Source organism: Mus caroli, unplaced genomic scaffold (genome assembly GCF_978045245.1).
Source record: "Mus caroli unplaced genomic scaffold, Mus_caroli_1 scaffold_15, whole genome shotgun sequence".
Taxonomy (NCBI): domain Eukaryota; kingdom Metazoa; phylum Chordata; class Mammalia; order Rodentia; family Muridae; genus Mus; species Mus caroli.
In genome coordinates, this window is record NW_028227270.1 from 67,056,541 (window position 1) to 67,064,911 (window position 8,371).

An 8,371-nucleotide genomic window follows, 5' to 3' on the forward strand; every position below is an offset into this window, starting at 1 on the left:
CTCAAGTTGTCCCATCCAGGGGACAGGTGCCAAGGTACGTTCATCTCTCAAGGCTCAGCTGAAACACTTTTGCATCCTGTTCAGGAATTTTGTAGCAGCTTCAGGAGGAAAAGAGAAGACATGACTGTTCAGCCTAATAATTGTGCAATGGAGGACCAGCAGGGTAAACCTGGCAACACACACACATACACACACACAAACAAACACAAACGCTGCTAGCTATGATACCATGATGCTGCTGCTCCCCTATGCTGCTAGGAATGGAACTATGAAAGAAGGAGGGAAGGCTTGTCAGAAGATGCATAACAAATCCTGAAACACAACAGTAAAGTAGCAGAGGATGGAAGTGTGCATCAGGATTCCCAGTATGTTCTGAGAACTGGCAGAGGATGTGAGTTAGCTACAGGGATCAAGGGAATCCAATAGGCTCTGATATACTAGTGTACATGGGACAAGCTGGGCAGCTGGGCAAAGGCTGGATACCTAGAGTTCCTATGGGAAAACAGCAGGGCAGTGTCCACCATGGCTTGACAATATACAATGTGTGCAGAAGGAAATGACTGGGTAAAGTGGAGCATGACTCCCTAGGTCCTGTCCCTCCACACTTTGTGTAATGGGTATGTCCAGTAGGACCTGACACTTACACAGCACGGTGGTGGCAGGAGGCTCCTGATTCTTCAGAGTGCCTTGAGTTTGATAGTTGAATTCCTAACAAGTCCAAATTTTAGCAGTGAACACAGGAGGTTAGGAACATCAGGGTCTGATACCTAGCAATGTATGTGAGGTAGGGGGGGTCTCACAGGGTATAAGACTTAGTATTGTATGTGGAGTGAGGTACAGTGATTTACCAGCATAGACTGAAACATAGCAGCATCTTTATGAGTGATGGGGTCAGGGAGGGAATGTGTCCAGCAGGATCGGATATAAAACCCAATACCCAATAGTGCGGCTAGGGTTCCAGCAGCATCAGTTTTATGACAGTATATATAGGGCTTTAAGTGTAGGTCAGCAGCGCATGCAATCTACCAGTTTATTTGGGGTAGGGCCCATTAGGTCCTGAGTTATGGAAGGTTGTATTCATCCAGGTATATGCAGCTGACGTTGATAGCTTCCAGTGTATATGGTGTATCTGTGAGGGAGGTGTCAACAAGGACTGATACCTAGAAGTTTATATTATACACTCTCCCATGCTGCTGCCCCAAATACAATGATAATTTTCAGACAGGATTGGACACACTCATCTAGAACTCATGTGATGTTTAAGGTGTCAGGACTCAAAGGACAACACACCAGAGTGGCTACACCACTTACTATAGCAGATGTCAGATGCTACTGGACCACACCAACTCCCTGCTGCTATCTGAAAAACACAAGCAAGCAATCAGGCCCTACAGCTTGTCCCCTGATGAAGCCCCACATATAGTGCCATGTTGAGATCATTCTGGACACTCTCCAACATCCACATGACACACACTGAGGTTTGAAGCCCTCTAGGACATCCCCTCCACTATCACAAACTACTGCTAGGCCCTAGATCCTGCTGCACTCGCCTTTCCCCTTATCCACAGCCCTAAATACACTGCTTTTATCACTCCATGCTGGGTGCCCACACACACAGTGCTATTTTCAGGCAAGGATGTCCAGGCAAGGATGGGCAACTAAAGCCACCTACCTACATAGCATTCAGGTGTCTAGGCCCTCCTAAACACATCTTCCCTGAGGATACCACTCCACACACAGTGCTAGCTACCTGACATTACTAGAAATCCCATTGACACTGCCACACAGCTTGGCCTAGGGGACAGCGTGCTGGCTTGGTACACACACGGACTCTTGAGGGCAAGCCCATCAAGACTGATGTCCTAAGTTTATCCAGGAGGTCCTATGACATAGTAGATTATAGTCTGTGACAGGAGTAGAGGAGTCTCCATCAAGGCCTGATAAATAATGTTGTAGTAGGTGCTGATTGGGGCTGATGTCTAAGAGGGTCCTGACACCGAGAAGGACATGTGAGCTTCATTAATGTGAGGCTGTCAAGCAGGGCCCAGGACATAGCAGTGAGTTGATGGTACAGTGGCAGGGAGTATCCATCAAGGCCTGATGACCCTCAGTCAATATGAGGTTTTGTCAGGTATCAGGACCGGATACACAGAACTAATGTGATGCATATGTTGGTGACCTGTTCAGCATGCTTCAATACCCAGAAGTTAGTGTGGAGTTTGGTGGGAACTCGTGCATGGCCCAGTACTTAACAATGTATTCAAGGTACTGGGGAGGTTGTACAGTAATTCCTGGTGCCTACAAGTACAAGTGCTATTTAACAGTCCATTACACCTGGGGTATACGCCAGGAGAGGAGGTGTCCTGCAAGATGTGAATCTAGCAGTATATGTTGGTTAATGGCAGGGGGTGGAATGACAAGCAAGTCCTAATACCTGTCCCTGTATCTCTGGTGGCAAGGTGGTTAGGGAATGCCTAACAGGTTCTGGCACCTGGCATTGTATATGAGACAGCAAAACAGCTGCTGTCTAGCCAGGACTGATGTCCAGAAATCTATATGGTGATTGTACTTCAGGTACTTGAAGTAACAATGTAGTATATAGGGTGTTAATGTAAGGCTGTAGGAGATCAAGTCCTGTTGCTCACCCCACCCCATACTACCTGACATACAGTGCTATGATCAGATCCAGTAGAGAGTCCCTCTCTGCCACACATAATATGTTGGGAATCTGGTGTCACCACACCACACACTATACCACTACCACCCTTGAACTATTGCCCAGAAGGACCTTTGATGGCCAGGCAAATACATACAATTTCATGTCCCTGTGTGAAGGTGTTCTCATGGCATAGTGAAATGAACACATTACCTGCGTGTGGATGTGCTAAGCCTGTTCCTCCTGAAAACTGTCAACCTTCTGTGGCTCAAAACATCTCCCTCTGCTGTACATTCTATCACCATAAAGATGCGTTTTCTGATGTGGAGCAGCTTCATGATGTTTGGATGGTCCAGAAGCTTAATTTGTCAATTTCATTCCTGTTTTCTGTGTCATTTTTCCCACCCCTTTCAGAAGATCCTGACAGCAGACCACAACTCTTTGTGGAGGTGACAGGACCATGTAAAGCTGCCTTTACTAAGGCTCCTGAGGTGACCCAACAGGGTCACACTTTCAGAGGGCCTGACCTCCAGGTCCAGCTGCATCACTGCCTGCTCTCTTCACTTCCCTGCAAGCCGCTTGACAATTTCCAACCTAATATAAGCTGGCAAACAATGAAATGAAAACCATGGAATTACAAACAAGAGAAGCAGGTTTGGAAGAAGCCTGACTATTCTCAATTCCCACATAGAAAACTAAGAGATAGGTAAGATGGTCCCATAGTGCACTTCTGTGTCATAGAAAACCAACAACACAACTCTGGAAGTTACTGGGACCAAGAGGATCTAGACACCCAGGAACTCCACCTGACCAGTGTCATAGGTTCCTTCTGGTCTGCATCCGTGCCCTGAGCACACCTTGAGCATAAAATCCACAGTCAGTCCCACAACACCCAGAGGAAGCTCCACTCCAAAGCTCTCTAACAACCCCATGATTGCAGGTTCGCAGAATCACAGGATATCAGGATTGCAGGATTGCAAGATCGCAGGATCGCAGGATCCCAGAGGCAGCTTGACTCCCAGAAGCTCTGACACACCCAGGATCTCACAATCACAGGATCCCAGAATCACAGGATTTCACAATCACAGGATCCCAGAGACAGCAGAACTCTGAGTAGTTCTGACAACCAGGATCACAGGAAGGACAGGCTCCAGTCAGACATAGCCAGCGTAGGTAGCACTAGAGATAACCAGATGGCGGTAGGCAATCACAAGAACATAAGCAACAGAAACCAAGGTTACTTGGTAGCATCAGAACCCAATTCTCCCAACAGATCAAGTCCATCTTCACATCAGAAAAGCAAGATTTGAATCTAAAATCACTTTTCATGATAATGATAGAAAACTTTAAGAAGGATATAAATAACTCCCTTGAAGTATAGCAGAACACAGGTAAACAGCTAAAAACCCTTAAAGATGAAACACAAAAATCCCTTAAAGTACAGGAAAACACAATCAAACAGGTGAAGGAAATTATCAAAACCATGAAGATCTAAAAATGGAAATAGAAACAATAAAGAAAGCACAAAGGGTGACAAACCTGGGGGTTAGAAAACCTAGGAGAGATATCAAGAGTCATAGATGCAAGCATCACCAGGAGAATACAAGAAGAGAGAATCTCAGGTGCAGAAGATACCATAGAAAACATTGACACAACAGTCAAAGAAAATGCAAAATTCAGAAAGATCCTAACCCAAAATATCCAGGAAATCCAGGACACAATAAGAAGACCAAACCTAAGGATAATAGGTATAGAGCAGAGCAGATTCCCAACTTAAAGGGCCATCAAAAATCTTCAACAAAATTGTAGAAGAAAACTTCCCTAACCTAAAGAAAGAGATGCCCATGGACATACAAGAAGCCTACAGAACCCCAAATAGACTGGGCCAAGAAAGGAATTCCTCCTGTCACATAATAATCAAAACACCAAATGCACTAAACAAAGAAAGAATATTAAAAGCAATAAGGGAAAAAGGTCAAGTGCAGACCTATCAGAATTACACCAGACTTCTCACCAGAGACTATGAAAGCTAGAGGATCCTGGGCAGATGTCATACAGACCCTAAGAAATCACAAATTCCAGCCCAGGCTACTACATCCAGCAAAACTGTCAATTATCATAGCTGGAGAAAACAAGATGTTCCATGACAAAACCAAATTTTACACAATATCTTTCCATAAATACGGCCTTACAAAGGATAACAGATGGAAAACACCAACACAAGGAGGGAAACTACACCCTAGAATAAAGCAAGAAAGCAATCTTTCAACAAACTTAAAAGAAGATAGCCACAGAACCATAATTCGACCTCTAAATAAAAAAATAACAAGAAGTGACAATCAAGTTTCCTTAATGTCTCTTAACACCAATGGACTCAATTCCCCAATAAAAAGACATAGGATAACAGACAGTTCTGGATATGTAAACAGAACTCAGCATTTTCCTGCACACAGTAAATCCATCTCAGTGACAAAGATAGACAAGACCTCAGAGTAAAATGTTGGAAAACAATTTTCCAAGCAAATGTTTCCAAGAAACAAGCTGGAGTAGCCATTCTAATATCGAATAAAACCAACTTTCAACCAAAAGTTATCAAAAAAGATAAGGAAGAACACTTCATACTGGTCAAAGAAAAAATCTACCAAGATGAACTCTCAATTCTTAACATCTATGCTCCAAATGCAAGGCCACTCACATTCATAAAAGAAACTTTACTAAAGCTCAAAACACACATTGTACCCCTTACAGTAATAGTGGGAGACTTCAACACTCAACTTTCAGCAATGGACATAGCATGGAAACAAACTAAACAGAGACACAGTGAAGCTAACAAGTTATGAACCAAATGGATCTAACAGATATTTATAGAACATTTCATCCTAAAGCAAAAGAATATACTTTCTTCTCGGGCCTCATGGTACCTTCGCCTAAATTGACCATATAATCAATCACAAAACAGACCTCAATAAATACAAGAAGATTGAAATAATCTCATGCACCCTATCTGATTACCACAGACTAAGGCTGGTCTTAAATACCAACAAAAACAATGGAAAACATACATACACATGGACAACACTCAATTCAATGACAACTTGGTCAAGGAAGAAATAAAGAAAAAATTAAAAACTTTTTAGAATGCAGAGAAAATGAAGACACATCATACCCAAACTTGTAGGACACAATGAAAGCTTTGCTAAGAGGAAAACTCAAAGCTCTGAGTGCCTCACAAAAGAAACTGGAGAGAGCTTACACTAGCAGCTTGACAGCACACCAGAAAGCTCTAGAACAAACAGAAGCAAATACACCCAAGAGGAGTCGATGGCAGAAAATAGTCAAACTCAGGGCTGAAATCAACCAAAAAGAAACAAAGAGAACTGTACAACAATCAACGAAACCAGGAGGTGGTTCTTTGAAAAAATCAACAACATAGATAAACTCTTAGCCAGACTAACCAGAGGGCACAGAGACAGAATCAAAATTAATAAAATCAGAAATGAAAAGGGAGACATAATGAAATATATCTTAAAATAATTATTCTATTTGTGGAATATTAACAGTTGGAAATATTAAAATCATGTTTTACAAACATCATGGAATTATTATTGGTAATTTTTGATCACTGTGCTTGAAATTAGCATTTTCTTAATGTTTAACATCAAAGAGTTTTTTCCATTTTAAAATTCTTAAACAACGTTTACTGATGAAATAATTTCTCTCCTAGAAACACTAATAATCTTTTTAAAGCAAACTTATACTTAGTCCCTGTACACAGACATATAGTGTGTTTTCAATACATATGTCAGGTGGTATCATATAAAGACTTTTGAATATATTTTTAATGATTCATTTTTCATATTTTATGCTCTTATACTATGCTTAATTCCTAAAGAATATTTTGAAACAATTTAGTATTCAATATTAGATATTGGATCCTTGGATACAGGCAGTATTAGATGTTCATTAATGCTATTTTTAGGGGAAGGAAGGCTATGAATATAAAAGTTGAACAAAATTTTTGTATTTGATTCTCAAAATACTCATTATTAATATGTTTGATGTATATAACACATTTAAGTAATAAAAAATTTTAAGATTAAAAAAAAAAGGAAAAGAGCAACAAACACAACCCCAAACCAGTAGCTGATAACACAGGCTGAAAGTGAGAGCTGAGACTAACCAAACAGAAAATAATGAACATTGAAAAAAAAAATCCAGGACCTTGGAAAGGAGAGAAACTGAGGAAGCATTCCCAAATCTAAGGATATGAGAAGATACAGAGTAAAACTAGAGACAAATGACTGTGATACAGTAGCAGATACAGCAAGGCTCTAACAACCTTTAGAACAGGGCTGGAGAGATGGCTTGGGCTTTAAGAGCACTGACTGATCTTTCAGAGGTCCAGAGTTTAATTCCCAGCAACCACATGGTAGCTCACAACCACCTGTAATGGGATCTGATGCCCTCTTCTGGTGTGTCTGAGGACAGCAACATTGTACTAACTCACCAAAAAAAAAAAAAAATGTATAGATCTTAAAAAGAAAAAAAAAAAAAGAACCATTAGAACATATCTAAAAATCTTTGAAACAGATATAGGAAACCTATACTGCAACCAATTTTGAAACATGAATAAATGGGCAAATTTCAAAATACATATAAAATGCTTGAATAGATCAATAACAAGCAATAAAATTAAAACATTAACTGGAAAAAATCAACAAAATCCAAGGTTTGACATATTCATAAATGAATTCTACCAGACTTTTAAAGAACACCAATGTTCCTAAGATAATTCCATGAAATAAAAGGGAAGGGACACTTTCCACTGTGTTCCAGAAAGCCAATGTTACCCTGTAACCAAAACCAGACAAACCGAACGATTGCTGCTTCTGAGGACAGGGCTGCTTACAACCAGACCAGATGATCCAAGTTTTGTTTCTGGAGCCCACATGGTGGAATGAGAGAATTGGCCTCACAATTTGTCCTCTGTCCTTCCCATGTGGGCAGACACACACAAACAATTAAAACCAGAGTAAACCAAACACTATTACCAATATTTTCATGTAAAAGATGTAACAAACCTTAACGAGAGTCTGTGATACTTCACGATAAACAACACATTTATAAGCTCATGTTCATGAACGTCAGTTCATTAACGAATATAAGGTGAGTCTGAAATACACAAATCCATAAATAAAATCATGTGAAGAGTGTACGAGATAAAAAAGGACCTAGCCTTAAAAATAAAAAGTGTCAGCCAGGTGTGGTGGCATATGTCTTTAATCTGATTGCACCTGGGAGGCAGAGGCAGGCATATTTCTGAGTTCAAGGCCAGCCTACAGAGTGAGTTCCAGGACAACCAGGACTACATAGAGTAAACCCTCTCTTGAAAACCAACAAACAAACAAAAAGAAAGAATGAAAAGTGTCGTTTCCACAAAATAGGTGGAACTAAGCATAATGCTTCATGTGACAAGCCAAGTCTCTGAAGACAACTGTGCTTGTTCTCACTTCTATTCATAATGTGCCCGTGTTGGTGGATCCTGGACATAAAAGGGGGACAGGAAAGAGGGGCAAGGCTCTGCTTCCCTGTGATGGTCCACAGGGCTTGTGCTAGGCAGGAGCTTGCTTGTCTCAGCCACCACGAACTAACTGTCCAGGGAGTGCTGCACAGAGTCCTGGGAGGTTCAGAATCTATATTCTGCAGCCCCAAGGC

The 8,371-nt window shown here is 41.2% G+C and overlaps 1 long non-coding RNA gene across 1 annotated transcript; it reads right to left on the minus strand.

The window, feature by feature from the left end:
- LOC147000963 (uncharacterized) lies at positions 1-7,802 on the minus strand. Its single transcript, XR_015045378.1, has 3 exons — positions 7,738-7,802; positions 1,312-1,360; positions 1-98 (listed from the first exon to the last, which is right to left on the minus strand). It is a non-coding gene; the product is annotated as an uncharacterized LOC147000963 (long non-coding RNA).
- Positions 7,803-8,371: the final 569 nt, after the last annotated feature.